Below are 6,622 nucleotides of genomic sequence, written 5' to 3'. Positions count from 1 at the left end.
CATGATGGAATTGGGGCGGTCACCCCAACAGAAGAAGAAAATAGTGCATTGCTGCTCGAAATGGACCGGCGGCCAGTCCTTGTGAAAGTGAAGTATATTTGATTGGATATACTTGCTCGTGTCCGTACACGTGGCTCCAACTTTAGCTAGAAACAATCTTGTCTTTTTCTCGAAATGCTTTGGATAGATGGTCCGCTCTGCGTAACTTACTACTACCTCCGTCCTGGTTTATTGGTCCGCATTGTAATCTATGCCAAATTTTAATCATAAACTTAACTAACAAAATGTTCATGCATGTCACAAAAAATTATATCATTGAAAACTACATGCAAATGCGAATCCAACAATATATTTTTTGTTGACATGCACTAACATTTTGTCAGTTAAATGTTTGGTCAAAATTTATCGCAAATTACAAAGGGGACTAATAAACCAGGACGGAGGTAGTACTCCAGATCGTCGATCCTCAGGCTGAGTACAAATTAGGTCAGCTTGACATCTTTGAATTTTCTAATCTTTTTTTTCCTCAAAAACGATACATCAAAGGCTTTGGGAACAATGAGCAGGTACTGGACAACTGGGTTGGGGAGTCGGGCCATAACTTAGCCCAGTATATTTGGGTGTTTTTTTTAGGGTAGTATATTTGGGTCTTCGCCATCATGCAATGCAGTATCATGGGCCTTGGCATGAGCAACTCCTCTGGTAAAATTGGACCATACTCCGTAACGAGTTGTGGAAGACATGTTTTTATTGGGCCACGGACACCTGTGGACGCTTAATGTTCTCAAAAATAAAAATCTGTCTTCACATCCTTTTTTCCCACATTTTTTCCATTTTCTGATGCACATAATAATCTGTTTATCCGAGGCTTGACTTGACATAATTACAAACCCATTCACATACTTCTGCAGGTTTCAATTTCTGTGCATACCGTTATATTGTGTTTCCTTATAACATAATAGAACCCCTGCAGCTTCACTTGATGTTGCTGAAAAAGCACCCTGCTTAAGGCAGCACCGAGAGCCGACAGATATACTCATATACGTTATAATTCGAAACGCAGTGAGTACATACAAAGTACCCAGCAAGCATGCAGCACGTACAAGAGCCATCGAACTGGCCGCGTTATGCAGATATTAATTTAGCTCCGACACACTATATACACACCAATTTGGGGGCAGCATGAATCAACTAATAATTTGGACATTTGGTGCTTACCTATATATTAGTTGAATCCAGGAGGTTCCCAAATTATCTACCGAGTCTGACAAATTCAGATGGTTGCTAACTGCAAATAGCGCATATACAGAAGTTCAGCCTATAATGGATTCTTTCCAAGTTCGGCGCTGGCAGATTATGCTGACCTGCTATGGGGCAGTTGGCGTCCACCGAAGGAAAATTCTTTATGTGGGTCGTTGAAATATCAGAATAGCGGTTCTAAGATAGGATGCCATTGGCCGATGAACAGAGCGTGGGGAAGAACGTGGGGTTCCGGTGACGGAGTTGCACACAAGGTTTATCCAGCTTCGGATTCCACGGCGGTGGCGGAACCCTATGTGCTGCTATAACTCACTAAGGAGAAATATGTGTACAGGTTACAATGAGATTGTATGAAAGCGTAGCCCTAAGCCTTCCCGTAGGCAGGCTTATATAGGCGTCCTGACCTAGGTCTTACAAGGTAACCGACCTAAGGCGGAGTCCTACTCTAACTCATCCTTCCTTCTTGACTTCTTCTCGAAAGCGGCGGGCTCCTCGTCTTCGTCTTGGACTCCCCCTTGTTGGTTTGGGCCATGTGCTTCGCCTTACTAGGCCGCCCGGTAAGCCATCCGGCTTCACCACCTCTTGGGCCACCCTGATAAGGCGGATTACGGCCGTGTGGCGCTATACCCTGTTCAGCATAACCCCAACACTAGCCCCCGGAAGGGTCCTAGTTTTCCATTCATCTTTCTCTTTGCTTGATGGCGATTCGTCTTCGAGTATTCGTCTTTGAACTGACATCCGCAGAACTTGCAGCATTTCCAAACTGAATAATTCTTGTTCCGTCTTTGCGGAAGACGACAAGGAGCTTGAGCGCTTGCAGAGCGCCACTAAACCGAAAAAGACACGCGGGTCAAAGATTCTTTTCTCTGTCCAGTTTTGTCAAGACTGCGCACCGTCCTGTCGAAGTCGATAGCGTGTCGTCAGCCTCCGCGCCCGCGACAGTCCTGGCGCCGAAGCCGAAAGACCGTCATCATTGCGTATCATGCGTCCCGTAAATCAAGGGATCGCGGGAGATGTTAGCCTCAACCGCGATAATAATGCTGCAGGCGCATGACGCGTGGCGGAAATCCAGGGGTTTCCCACCGCTGTGCACGGATCTCCAACTTTCGGGATATAAATCCCCATCTCGTTCTCCCTCGCCTCCATTCGCTCCTTACTCCTCTTCCTCCCATTTCTATCTCTCGACCGCTCCGACGAGCTCCGGCGAGTGAGACCACCGCTCACAATCTCCATCATCGGAAACCGCCACCCAAACGTGTCGCGCGCCCTGTCTCGAGCTGTAATGGCGGATCCCTCCATTGATTTCGGGGCGGCGATGGCTCCGGCGACCACGAGCAAGGCGGCGACGGCACCAGCGACCACAAGCACGGCGACGGCTGCACCAATGACTACTGATGTGGCGGTGGGTGACGTTCTGGGCGTGACCACTCAGGGGAGCGTTCTGCCCGCTGGCGGTGTTGCGCTCACAACGCGTGAGACCACGCCCGAGATCCCACTTGCGGTGGGAGCGGAGACGTCGCAGGAGTCTATCGACGCCGATGTGGCGGAAGGTGAAGACGAAGAGGAAGCAGACTCAGCGTGGAGGCACTGAACGCCTTCCACCGTCACCAAGGCAGAGCTGAAAGACTTGGAGAACCATGGTCTAATCCCCACTCAAGCAGAGTGCGGATGGCGAGCGCCCGGGGCGGAAGTCGAACCCGAGCCACAAGATGGAGAATGGATAATGCTCGTCTCCCACGTGATTCGCGGCCTTCCGGCTTTTTCCTGTAAGTTCTAGATCACGACAGCTTACAGCCGCACAACCTAGGTCCCAATAGCATTTTGTACATCGTTTCTGCTCCGGTGCTCCCCCGACTGAACGCTCGGCGCGTGAAACACAATGACGGCTGACATCTGTTAAAAACAATTCGTGAAGAGGTGCACAATCGTCTTTTTATGCCCGCGTAGAGCCCTGTATGAGCCCGCACCTGCCCGAAAACTTTTGTACGCTGAGGGTATACATGTATTGTACGTGGGCGTTTCGTTTTCCCTTGTCACGTGCGGCGGTCGTGGGCAAGCCACGCCACGCACGAAAACTTGCAAAAATGTCCCATCCTATAAGGGGGAGGGAACCATCACCGGCCGCGTCGCCCCCACCATTTTCCCACAAATCGGCTCACTCCCTCCCTCCTTGCCGCATCGTCTCCCCCTTGTCTCCATCGCCCCGCCACAACACCTACTCGCTCAACCCCACCGCCTCCCACTCTCCGGCGGGTTCTCTTAGGCTTCGATGGAGCAAGGTCGTGGCGCTGGCGCCACACTGCACGGAGTTGTGGTCGAGGCCGCGAACACCGCGGCAGATGCCGTCCAAGAAATGGCCGCCATCGGCGGTGCGGGAGATGCTGCACCCGCAGTCGCTGGATCGGTCGTTGCGGCGGCGGATCTGGTGGAGCAAGGGGTGGTGGGCTCGGACTCCGTCGTGCCAGACCTGGTGGTGACGGCGTCTGGCGGCGCACTGGATGTAGGTGCGGAGGCGAGCGACAAGCAGGTGGTGGATGTGGTAATGCTTCTCGTGCCCCTCCTTTCATAGTTGTTGATAAGCAAAAGATTTAGTAGATAGGGTTTTTATAGTAGATTTATGATTGAATGCGGCAGCCCCTTCTGTTTGTTAGGGTTTTTTGATTGAATGGGGAACCCCATTTGAGAGTTAGGGTTTTTTGTAGTTGATTCGTGCTTGAATGCTAGAGAGATCGTAATGAGAGGTAGGGTTTTTTGTAATCTGGATTGTGGGATGTGCTCAGATTTTGTTCTGTGATGTATATGTTGTTAGATTTGTTGTGCATATTCCTTCAGTGGGCCAAGGCAGGGGCCGAGCAGCCACTTAGTGTATCTATTAAAGTTGATATTGTACAAATAAGGTTAAAATCCTACTTCCTTCATTTGAAGTTTATCAATTAATTGTTGGAATGAACACAGTATGTTTAACTAGTGCACAATTTCAAAATAGTTAGGACCTTCACTTCATTATCCATAAACTAAAATTGTAGGTAGGTTTATTTTTGATCTGTAGGATTCCTGTACTTATAAAGTGAACCATAAGTAGGTTTGCTAGACATGCAACTATGCCAGATGACCAACTCATATTAAATTGTTGTTGCATAACTCCATGCATGAATGTCATATGAAATAGTTTCACACCTAGCACCAAAAATTGCACAAAGCTTTCCTTTCGTGAAGCTCAGGGCATTACAATATACCATCCAATATAAGGTTCAAAGAACAGGGCAGCTGATGCACCACTATGTACATTACATGAGCCAGAAGAACTAAATGCAATTACTTGTTGTGAACCACAATGGCTCACTGATATAGTTGCAGGGTACATCAAAGAATGTACTATCTCCATTGGTAGTCCTGAGCACTCATAAGATTAGTGTTGGTGCCCAGTCTGGCATTATAGTTTGAAGGACCACAGTCAGCATGACCTAAAATATTAGTTTGACCAAGCTATCATTGTAGAATGCTTGACCTTTGGATACAGTTTAACTTTAGGTCAAAGTATTATTTTAGGTTATTAGAAGCACATTGCAGATTGCTTGATCTTTCAATACTGTGTTATGTAGTTAGTAGTATAATTGAATTACTTGTATTGCAGGAAGAGGAAGCTGACCATCACTGGATTCAAGGACCCGTATGATCCTGACTATGATGACGACGACGACGTGTATGAGGTAACCCCAAGTTGTTTTTTTGTCTGTTTATTAATTTGTATCAGATGTTGTTTGTTGATGACGCCCTATATGAATGCCTCTAAATTGGATTGTTATGTAGTTTATTCATTGATATCATAAAGTTGTGTTGTTTGGTCATTAATTAGCTCTAAATGGCATATTTATGGTCTTTGTTCATGAAACCATATCTGAATGCATATAAAAGGAAATATTCTGTTGTTTGTCCATTAAATAATTCTAAAATGGAAAGTTGTGTTGTTTGTGCATTAATTAGCTGTAAATGGGATATTTGTGATGTATTTTCATGAAACCATATATGAATGCATTGGTTGTCCATTAAATTCTTCTAAAATTGAAAATTTCTTATATTTTCATTTAATTTCCCTAAATTTGAAATTTTTATTGTTTAGTTCAGTATAAGCAGTATATGAATGCATCTACATGGGATATTTTTGTAGTTTGTCAATGAAATTGATGTAAATGGTAATTTACTGTTTTTTGTTTAATTAAATTACTGTATGTGGCTATTATGTTTGTTTGTTCATTAAATTCCAGTAAATGGCAACTATCTGATGTTTGTTAGTTCACTAAATTCCAGTAAATGGCAACTATCTGATGTTTGTTAATTACATTACTTTAAATGGGAAGTATGTATTTATGCAAATCATTTGTATGTGCAGTACAGCTCTGGAGATGAGGTGGACGACTGGAACCAAAAGTCCTTCATTGAGCATGAAGCCGAGAAGATCAGGGAGAAGGACAAGGCGGCGTACTACAAGTGGGGCAAGTTCAGGTGCCCATACTGCACCACTAAGCCAATTTCCAAGGATGGGTTGTATGAGCACCTTATGTCGCATGCACGCAGTTTAGCGACGAGTGCGAACGACGTGAAGATCAGGGCAGAGCATGCAGCCCTCCTGAAGGCTTTGGGTCCCATCTAGTCACCCTCTGTGAAGCTGTTAGTGGTACTGATCATCAATATAGTTGATGATGTTTTACTTTTGCGCAAGTATGGTTGTGAACTGTGAATCTGGAAGGTGGAAGTGGTACTCATCATCAGTATAGTTGATGATGTTTTACTTTTGCGCTAGTATGGTAGTGAACTGTTGGAAGGTTGTAGTATGGACACTAGTAGAAAAAGGGCCCTTTGTCCCGGTTCTGGAACCGGGAATAAAGGGTCGTTACTAAAGCCTCCCCCTTTAGTCCCGGTTCTTACACGAACCGGGACTAAAGGCCGTCCACGTGGCCGCAGCCTGGAGCTCCACCTTTAGTCCCGGTTGGTAACACCAACCGGGACTAAAGGAAGTTTTATGAATTTTTTTTTGATTTTCAAATTTCTTAATTATTTTAACCTCTAATCTCTAATCACCACCCCTCATCACTGCTCAATTTAACCTCTAATCTTTAATCACCCCTCATCATTCCAAATCATCTAACTTCCCGGACGGTCACCCATCCTCTCACTACTCCAGCCTGAGCATGCTTAACTTCCGGGTTCTATTCTCCCTCGTTTCCAAGTCTGCACTTGTTGTTTTTTTGACAATAGTAAGATGTCAATCCTATTAACCCTCAGGAATTTAGCTTGAGCATGAAGTCACACATTTCACTGTTTGAGTTTGAAACTATTGTTTTAAAAAACAATAACTATTTAG

General features: G+C 45.5%; 1 long non-coding RNA gene across 1 annotated transcript; it reads right to left on the bottom strand.

Annotated features, from left to right (window-relative positions):
• Nucleotides 1–1,031: 1,031 nt before the first annotated feature.
• Nucleotides 1,032–1,600, bottom strand: LOC123075847 (uncharacterized). The gene is made up of 2 exons (XR_006436219.1): nucleotides 1,365–1,600; nucleotides 1,032–1,288 (listed from the first exon to the last, which is right to left on the bottom strand). It is a non-coding gene; the product is annotated as an uncharacterized lncRNA (long non-coding RNA).
• Nucleotides 1,601–6,622: the final 5,022 nt, after the last annotated feature.

This window comes from Triticum aestivum, chromosome 3D (genome assembly GCF_018294505.1).
Source record: "Triticum aestivum cultivar Chinese Spring chromosome 3D, IWGSC CS RefSeq v2.1, whole genome shotgun sequence".
Lineage (NCBI taxonomy): Eukaryota > Viridiplantae > Streptophyta > Magnoliopsida > Poales > Poaceae > Triticum > Triticum aestivum.
Note: the sequence above shows the minus strand (reverse complement) of the source record. Positions and strands in the feature narration are given on the sequence as shown.